The sequence below is a fragment of the Nyctereutes procyonoides genome, unplaced genomic scaffold, assembly GCF_905146905.1.
Source record: "Nyctereutes procyonoides isolate TBG_1078 unplaced genomic scaffold, NYPRO_anot_genome, whole genome shotgun sequence".
Lineage (NCBI taxonomy): Eukaryota > Metazoa > Chordata > Mammalia > Carnivora > Canidae > Nyctereutes > Nyctereutes procyonoides.
The window spans coordinates 14519516-14527707 of NW_026575041.1; the positions used below are offsets into that span (position 1 = coordinate 14519516).

General features: G+C 44.1%; 1 long non-coding RNA gene across 2 annotated transcripts in view; it reads left to right on the top strand.

The window, feature by feature from the left end:
• The window catches only part of LOC129506814 (uncharacterized), a 28403-nt gene extending 24660 nt beyond the window's left edge, over positions 1–3743 (top strand). For both annotated transcript variants that reach the window (XR_008663863.1, XR_008663864.1), the window contains exon 4: positions 1825–3743. This is a non-coding gene — a long non-coding RNA (uncharacterized LOC129506814). The remainder of the gene's footprint in view (positions 1–1824) is intronic.
• The last annotated feature ends 4449 nt before the right edge of the window (positions 3744–8192 follow it).

Below are 8192 nucleotides of genomic sequence, written 5' to 3' on the forward strand. Positions count from 1 at the left end.
GTGACACCTTGTGGCACCCCTTCAGCTTTGGTTTTTCTAGACCGCAGCCTGACGCAATCATCCGCAGGAAGCCAAGGCCCCCCTGTCCCTGGCCACTCACCCACGTGGAAGGCCTGTGCTGCTGTAGTGAAGTTTAAGGCTTGATGTGAATGGGAGGGTTTCAGCCCAATGTGTCCTGTGGATTGGCAAGGACTTGGGACAGTGGACAGGGTAGGACTGGCGATTTGATGGTTTTACAGGGCTCCTCGGACTTTGTGAAATAATTAAACTCCAAATTGCTCTGTGCCTTCATTTTTCCATTCATACAATGAAGTTTCCATACGACAAAGTTGCCACTCAAACTGCTTTCAAACTCATGGTTAGTTTATTCATTCATTTACTTTTGCATTCATCAAACATTTAATGAATATCTTCCGCCAACTTCCGAGCACCTCCCTATGTTAATGATGCAAGTTTGGGAAGACAGTCCAAAGCCTTCAAGCACACTGTTTTTGTCTAATGGAAAAGAGAGACAGAAAAACTGTCCATTGCTGTGTAGTAAGATGCGTCAGAAGATGTACACACAGAGGGAGCTCAAGCCAGACATCTACATGGGCCTGGAAAGAATGTTTGATAGATGGCAGGTCACTTACATCTAAACTGTACAAAATGGAAAGAAATTTGCCAGAGAGGCACTCCAGGAGTGCAACAGGGTGAATATGGACACAAACACATCCTCTCCATGCCCTATCTGAAGATCGAACCCCAAAACTTTCTTGACCAACCCAAGAGGTTCTCCTTCTAAATATTGCTCGGCTGACTATTTTAGCCAAGCTTTCCAAAGCGCAAACTTCTTGCTCTGTCCTCATCCCCACTTCCTATTCAACTTTGCCCAAACTGAGCAGCCACCTCTCAGTGACTAACCGGTGTCACCATGCACCCTAGCCAAAGGCTACTCTTTAGTCATTGCTGGCTTAACTTTCACTCCCAGCAGCCACAAGGCCTGTGAGGCGCTGGAGTTCACTTCATGCTGGAGTTCACTCTCTGCTCCTTCCCTTCTCCCTCTCCCTTGTCAGCTCCTCCTAGTCCACCCATCATGAATTATCAATATTCCTTGGTGCTCAGTCCTGAACCTTTTCTTTTTTTTCTACCTAGGGAATCTCATATCCACCTAGAATCCAGACTTCTCGACGATTAGGGTCTTAGGTTCTAGTACCTGAAGATGGGTGTCTTTCTTTCTTTCTTTCTTTCTTTCTTTCTTTCTTTCTTTCTTTCTTTCTTTCTTTCTTCTTTCTCTTTTTAAAAGATTTTATTTATTTATTCATGAGAGACACAGAGAGAGAGAGGCAGAGGGAGAAGCAGGCCTCATGCAGGAAGCCTGATATAGGACTAGATCCTGGGACTCCAGGATCATGCCCTGGGTCAAAGGCAGGCACCAAACCGCTGAGCCATCCAGGGATCCCGATGGGTGGCTTTCCCTGGCATTTTTCTTCCTTTTGTCTGCCTCCTGCTAGACTGAAAATCTGCCATGTAGGTAGATCCATCTTTACTTTGTTCAAACATACTTGTACAATGGTTAGTACAGTGCCTAGGGGGTAACTCAAGAAGTATTTGTTGACTGAATGAAACATATGTAAACACATGATTTCAAAGGACAGAATAAACCTGTAGTTTTTATTTTATTTATTTATTTATTTATTTATTTAATTTATTTAATTTTATTTTATTTTATTTTATTTATTTTAATTTTATTTTATTTCTTCAGTCAAGATTCAGGTAAAGTTCAGTCCTTCAGTTCAAGTTCAGCCAGGCAAGCCTCACAGAATGTCCTGTGCTCTGTTTCAGGATCTGGTCTAATTTTGAATTGTTGTGCAGCCTGGGTGGCTCAGCGGTTTAGCGCCGCCTGCAGCCCGGGGCCTGATCCTGGAGACCCGGAATCGAGTCCCACATCGGGCTCCCTGCCTGGAGTCTGCTTCTCCCTCTGCCTGTGTCTCTGCCTCTCTCTCTCTTGAATAAATAAATAAAATCTTTAAAAAATAATAATTTTGAATTGTTTCTTGATGCAAAGTATCACTCTTTTCTAGGAACAGATACGCCCCCACCACACTATTTCCCCATCTATTCTCAAACGGGAGATTTTCTCATTAAATCACACTGATGATCTTGATTAGAATATTGTATTTTCCTTGATCTTTCTAAGTTAACAAGCTTCTTTATCTGTGACCCTCAGGGCAGTGGACATTCTTTCAGGAAATACTGTAGCTATGGCAGGCCCTGCTCCAGCTTGGTGGATATTTGCATTCGGGATTTTTTTTTTTTTTTTTTTACCAGCATATACAATTCCTAAGTGACAGGGGCAGGAGCTAGAGGCAGAGCGGTCCAGAACTATGGGAAAGAAAAAGCCATTCCTGGCCTGGCTCCTCAGCACACTGGCAGAGGGAAGCTGTTTCTGAGCTCGGTTTAGAGAAATGCAGTAAACCCTCCTTGAGATGAAAAGGGCTGACACCCTTTTCAGCTTGAGGCCTCTGAGACACAGAGTGGTTCACAGCCACTGAGAGGAACTTAGCATCAGAACATCCTCGTATCTTTTTTTGTTGAAAAAGCCTTCAGGTAGCAGGAGCTTTGGTCCTGGAAAGTTGTTATTAAAATATATCTCCAGGGGCTGGCTCCTGGATGTCTCAGCTGGTTAAGCACCTGACTTTTGATTTCGGCTCCGGTTGTGATCTCAGGGTTGTGAGTTCAAGCCCCATGTCGGGCTCCATGCTGTGCACGCAGTCTGCTTAAGATTTTCTCTCTCTCGGGACACCTGGGTGGCTCAGTGGTTGGGCATCTGCCTTCGGCTCAGGGTGTGATCCCGGTTCTGGGATCGAGTCCCACATCGGGCTCCCTGCATGGAGCCTGCTTCTCCCTCTGCCTGTGTCTCTGTCTCTCTCTGTATGTCTCTCATGAAAAAATAAATAAAATCTTAAAAAAAAAAAAGGATTCTCTCTCTCCCTCTGCACCCCCAACTAATGCTCTTTCTCTCTCTCTAAAAATACATAAATAAACCTTTAAAACATAAATAAATAAATAAACCTCCAGTCACTTAATTCAAGAAGCTTTGGGAATGTTAATGAATAGGGCAAAATAGTAATGGCCAAGGAACATTCACCTCTCTTACATCTCCATGGGATGACAGTGACCAAGTTAAATATGCTACTTTCTGAGATCAAGCCCTAACTTCACCTATGATAAACTGTAAGACTCTTAGACAAATTACCTAATGTCTCTGAGCCTTTATTTCCTTGTCTTTAGAATGGATGAAATAATGTCCCCACACAGTCACTACAAGAAGTAAATGATACCCGTTGAGCGCAGAGTACAATGTCCAGGACATAAGAGGAGCTCAGTACACATACCAGAGCAGAGGAAAATGCCCTAGAGATATCGATATTTTCCCAGGAGAATTTTCTTCTTGACTTGCTCAACCAAACATAACGGATGAGTAATCCAGCAGCCTGGATTATTAGGTGGGACTCCCAGCCTTGGATTATGGTTGTGGTTTCTAAAGCTGCCTCCCTAGTCCTCTGCTATCTGTTCCCCTTCACATCCCTGCATCTAATAGAGTGGCTGGCATGTGACAGGTGCACAAAATATTTGCTGACCTTAATTCAACTAGACCTACACTGTCCAATAATGTAGTTACTAGTCATGTGTGACTATCTAGTACTTGAAATGTGGCTACTCTGAGTTGATTGTGCTGTAAGTGTACAATACACACCAGATTTCTGTAGATTTAGTACCAAAAAAGTAAAATATTTCATTAATAATTTTTGTATTGCTTATGTAAGATGATAATATATTGTGTATACTGAATTAAATAAAGTATTTTATTAAAGTTAATTTCTCCTGTTTATTTTACTTTTTAAAATGTGCTTGCTAGAAACTTCTAAATTACATGTATAGCTTATATGTTGGATTTCTACTAGACAGAGCTGAGCTAGACTGTAGACCCCTCACTGGCCAAGAGATCATTGGATACATGCCAGACTTCCCTCTCTGTAAAATATATACAAGCTCTCTGAGGCACTTTCCAGCTCCAGCATTCTATGATTTTGTCAACTTTAGGCTACAGTTTCTTTTTTAAAAAAGATTTTATTTATTTATTTATTTATTTATTTATTTATTTATTTATTTATTTATAAGAGAGAGTGAGACAGAGAGAGAGCACAAGTGGGCAGAGGGGCGGAGGGAGAAGCAGACTCTCCACTGAGCAGGGAGTCTGACGTGGAGTTCAGTCCCAGGACCCTGGGATCATGACCTGAGCCAAAGGCAGATGCTTAACTGACTGAGCCACCCAGGCTACAGTTTCTGTAATATGAATACTTATTAAATTGCTACTATGGGTTAGAGATTTACACACATTGTCATTTAATCCTTATTAAATGTGACAGGAGAATGACACTCCTTATTTTATAAAGAAAGAAGAGAAGGCCTGCACAAGTTAAGAGACTTGGCTAAGGCCAGCTGGCTGGAACTAGACTAGAACCTTCTCCCTCTTTTCTGGTTCTCTGTAGGGATTTCCAACAGAAAACATGACTGGGGAGTTAAATGCAGGTGCTTGGGTTCCGTTGTTCCCAAAGACATATTTCCTTATTTGGAAGAATCTTATATCATCAGAATCACTCTAAAAATGTCTATAAGAGGCTCCTGGAAGACCCTAGAGGACAGCCGGTGCCTGTCATATTTGGTATATCATTGACACCCAGAAGTAAAGGGCTGGGAGGTTTCTGGGGAGAGAAGATTCAAGAGCTGCTGGAGGTTAATTGTTCACCAGCTTCAGAAGATCCTGCTGGGAGGGGAGCTGGGAGGGGAGCTGGGGGAGTGAAACATTGACCAGTTCTGATTGAGATGCAGGAATGCGTTAGGGAGGCATGGAAAGGTCAGGGGGAGCAGTCTGGCACCTGAGACAGCTCCCATGGGCAAAATTCCTCTCCCAGAGACCGGACAGGAAAAGGGATTGTGCTCAGAAGGGGAGAAAGGGGCCTCTGGCTTCAATGTGTACTTACTTTGCCAGCTCCCACAGCCATTTCAGGGGCCGGCTGGACTTAAAAAACGCCAGGTCATGTTTGAGTGTTTCGACTCCCCAAATTCGACTAACTTTTGGAAAGCTAGGACCAAGTAGGGAGGGCTAGAAAAACAAAGATCAATAAATAAGATAGACTTGCCTTGAAGCCAAACTGGAAAATGCAATCACCGGGCCTGAAGGCTCCAGGACTCGGTTCCAGTGTTGGCTCCATCTTCCAGGTAATCCTGAGCAGTTGAGTTACCGTCTGAGTCTCAGTTTACTCATTTGGAGAAGAAAAGTAATCAAACTGACTTCCAAGCATTGTCACTGTAGTCACATGATAATGAGAGAGTTCCTGCCTCTATGTAGTTCAATGGATGTTGAATGGAAGAGTAGGAAAGACAATACTGTGGTTTAAAATGGTCCAAAGTCTCCCCACAATCCCTAGGGGAAGGCGTAAGCTCCCTTCCCTCTGTGATCTGGCCCCAGCTCATCTCCCAGCTTCCCTCCTGCCCATGTACCCTCTGCATCCAACTCCCCCTCCAAGTCGCCCATAACCCGATCCTTAGCAGCTTCTGATCTGTGACACTTTGGGAACCAACAACCTGGCTGCTGAAGCTCAGTGTTTCATTCCTTGGCATTTTCTGTGGCCTTTAAATCACCCAAGGAAACTCATCCCTCAAAGACCCCCTCCCTTAGCACAACCCACCAAGGTGCCCCTGTCGTTTTCCTGGAGTTAGCTCTTAGCTCAGTAGGGCTGCGCTCGATCACCATGGACATCATGTGACAAAGAACATGTTGCATTTCTCTTGATTTTTCTTAAAACATAAAACAAAAGTTTGCTGGCCAGCTGCCCCGTTTCTGTTATGTAGACCAAGATTAAATTTCTCCTGGATTCATTTGCAGAGCCCCTGGATGCTGGGCTGAAAAGTGATATACATTTTCTCTTGGCAGGGAATCACCCACTTGGGAATTGCCTTGAAAAATCACTGTTTAACTGAAGCGTGTGGGCGTGTGTGTACACACGCGTATAGACGTTAGTGCCCTGGTCAGGTCGATAAGCTTCTTCTCATTGGCTGATAAGCTTCAGATGTTGAAAATCAAGAGCTAGAAAAAGGGGTTTATGATATGACAACTTTAATGGCCACAAGGTTGTCGGGGCTACGTTGTAAATGTGATTCTGAACTCCAGGCAAAAAGGGAAATGTGTTGAAGCAGGTTACTGTTATTATCAGAAAGGAGTGTCCTCTTGGCCCTTTTTTTGGGAATATTGAGAACATCACACCATTACCTACCATTGACTGAGCACTCGCTATGTGCCAGGAACACGGGTAGTGCTTATGACAACCAAATTAAGGTTTTCCCTGATGGTTGAGGAAATTCAGATTCACAGACGTCATGACTTCTGGAAGCCTTCTCAGCTAGTAGGCATTAAAGCCTGAATTGCAACCCAAGTATATCTGGCTCCAGCTACTACCCCACATAGTTTTCCCAGCTATGACAGACATCTTCAAAAATGTTTTCATAGCAAAAAGACTAATTTTATGGCTGTTTGACCTTCAAGTAGAAATTTGTAGACACTGGGGTTTGCTTGGTGTCATATTCAAAGCAGACATGAATCAACCAACTGAGGCTTGAAACTTTGCCCCATCCCTCCCCCACCTCTACCTGTGTCTGTATCTCTAAAACAAAATGTGTACTGAGTCCACTGTGATAGGTGCCCTGTATTCATTTTTCTATTTAAAACTCCCAACAGTTGTGTGACTTAGAATCCTGGTTATCAGTAACAGTGATATGTGAACACTGACCATGTGAAAGAATTTAAATGAAGGGTGACATCTGATTATAAAGAATGTGCTGGATCTGAGAGAATTTAATGGTAAGAGGTGTGGCTGGGCTTCATCAGGGAGACTAGAAACAGAAGCCAGGGAGTCAAATTGTGGATAACTGGAGCTGCTTTTCTGGGCAGAGTTGTCTCTTGGCCTGGGGATGTAGCCTTTGGTCATGAATTTGGGAAAAGAACCAGGCAGTCTTAGCTCAGCCCTTCCCTCCCTTTTCTCCTCTGAAAGCCACTAGAAAGCCCCCAGTCTCCCTTCCTCTTCTATGTGGGGCAGCCTCTGGCTATTCAGGGCTGTCTACAAGAAGTCTATCGCGCTGTGGGATTCAGCGATACCGCACTAAGCCGTATATTTATCTGTGAAAAGCCGATGTATGGCCCTTCCTTTGTCCATCCATCAGTTGGCTCTGAAGTGAGGCAGAGAAAGGGGAGGCCACTAGTGAGTCCTCTCAGAATTCCACATGCAGACAAATAGAGGGCTACCCAGTCATGGGGTCACCCTACTTCCCAGACCAAGAATTAGTAGCACCTCTGGGTTCTAGGCCCACATGCCTTTAAGATTCTTTTTTTTTTAAAGACTTTATTTATTTATTCATGAGAGACACAGAAAGAGAGGCAGAGACACAGGCAGAGGGAGGAGAAGCAGGCTCCGTGCAAGGAGCCCAACGTGAGACTCGATCCTGGGAATCCAGGATCATACCCTGAGCCAAAGGCAGACGCTCAACTGCTGAGCCTTTAAGATTCTAACTAACCTCATCCTGGGTCCAATCAGCTCTGCCAGGCTCCCATGAGTCTCAAGATTCCTGTTAGAGGTAGGGGTTGCCCGGGAAATTGCATCTTAGGAGAGGACAGTCTCACAGCTAATATCAGAGCTGAGATCCTGACCCAGGTCCAACTGACCCTCGAGGCATGTTCTTAACCGAACGTAGGTAGTGAGACCCCAGAAGCTGGCCTTGAGCTGGGTGTTCTCTAGTTGGCATTAAAGAGAATACCTAGCATCAAAGAGAATACCTGGCATCATATGTAAAAATGACTTCAACAGTAATGCTGAGAGCAAAGCAGAGGTGAGGTTGTACCTTCCTCTTTTCAGATGCCTCCTTGTCCTCTCTCTGGACCAGCCTGGAAATCCTGGGCTGCACAGACTGAGGCAGGACTGTCTCCCGCAGGATGGCTCCACTGACAAGCTGTGTATCCTAAGTCACTTCACCTTAAGCTCTAGGGTCACCATTCATTTCTTCATCCATTTAACAAATCTACATATTAATATAGAATACATATGCATACTGCATGTTAATACCTAAGATATACGTGTATAGCATATGAAACCTCC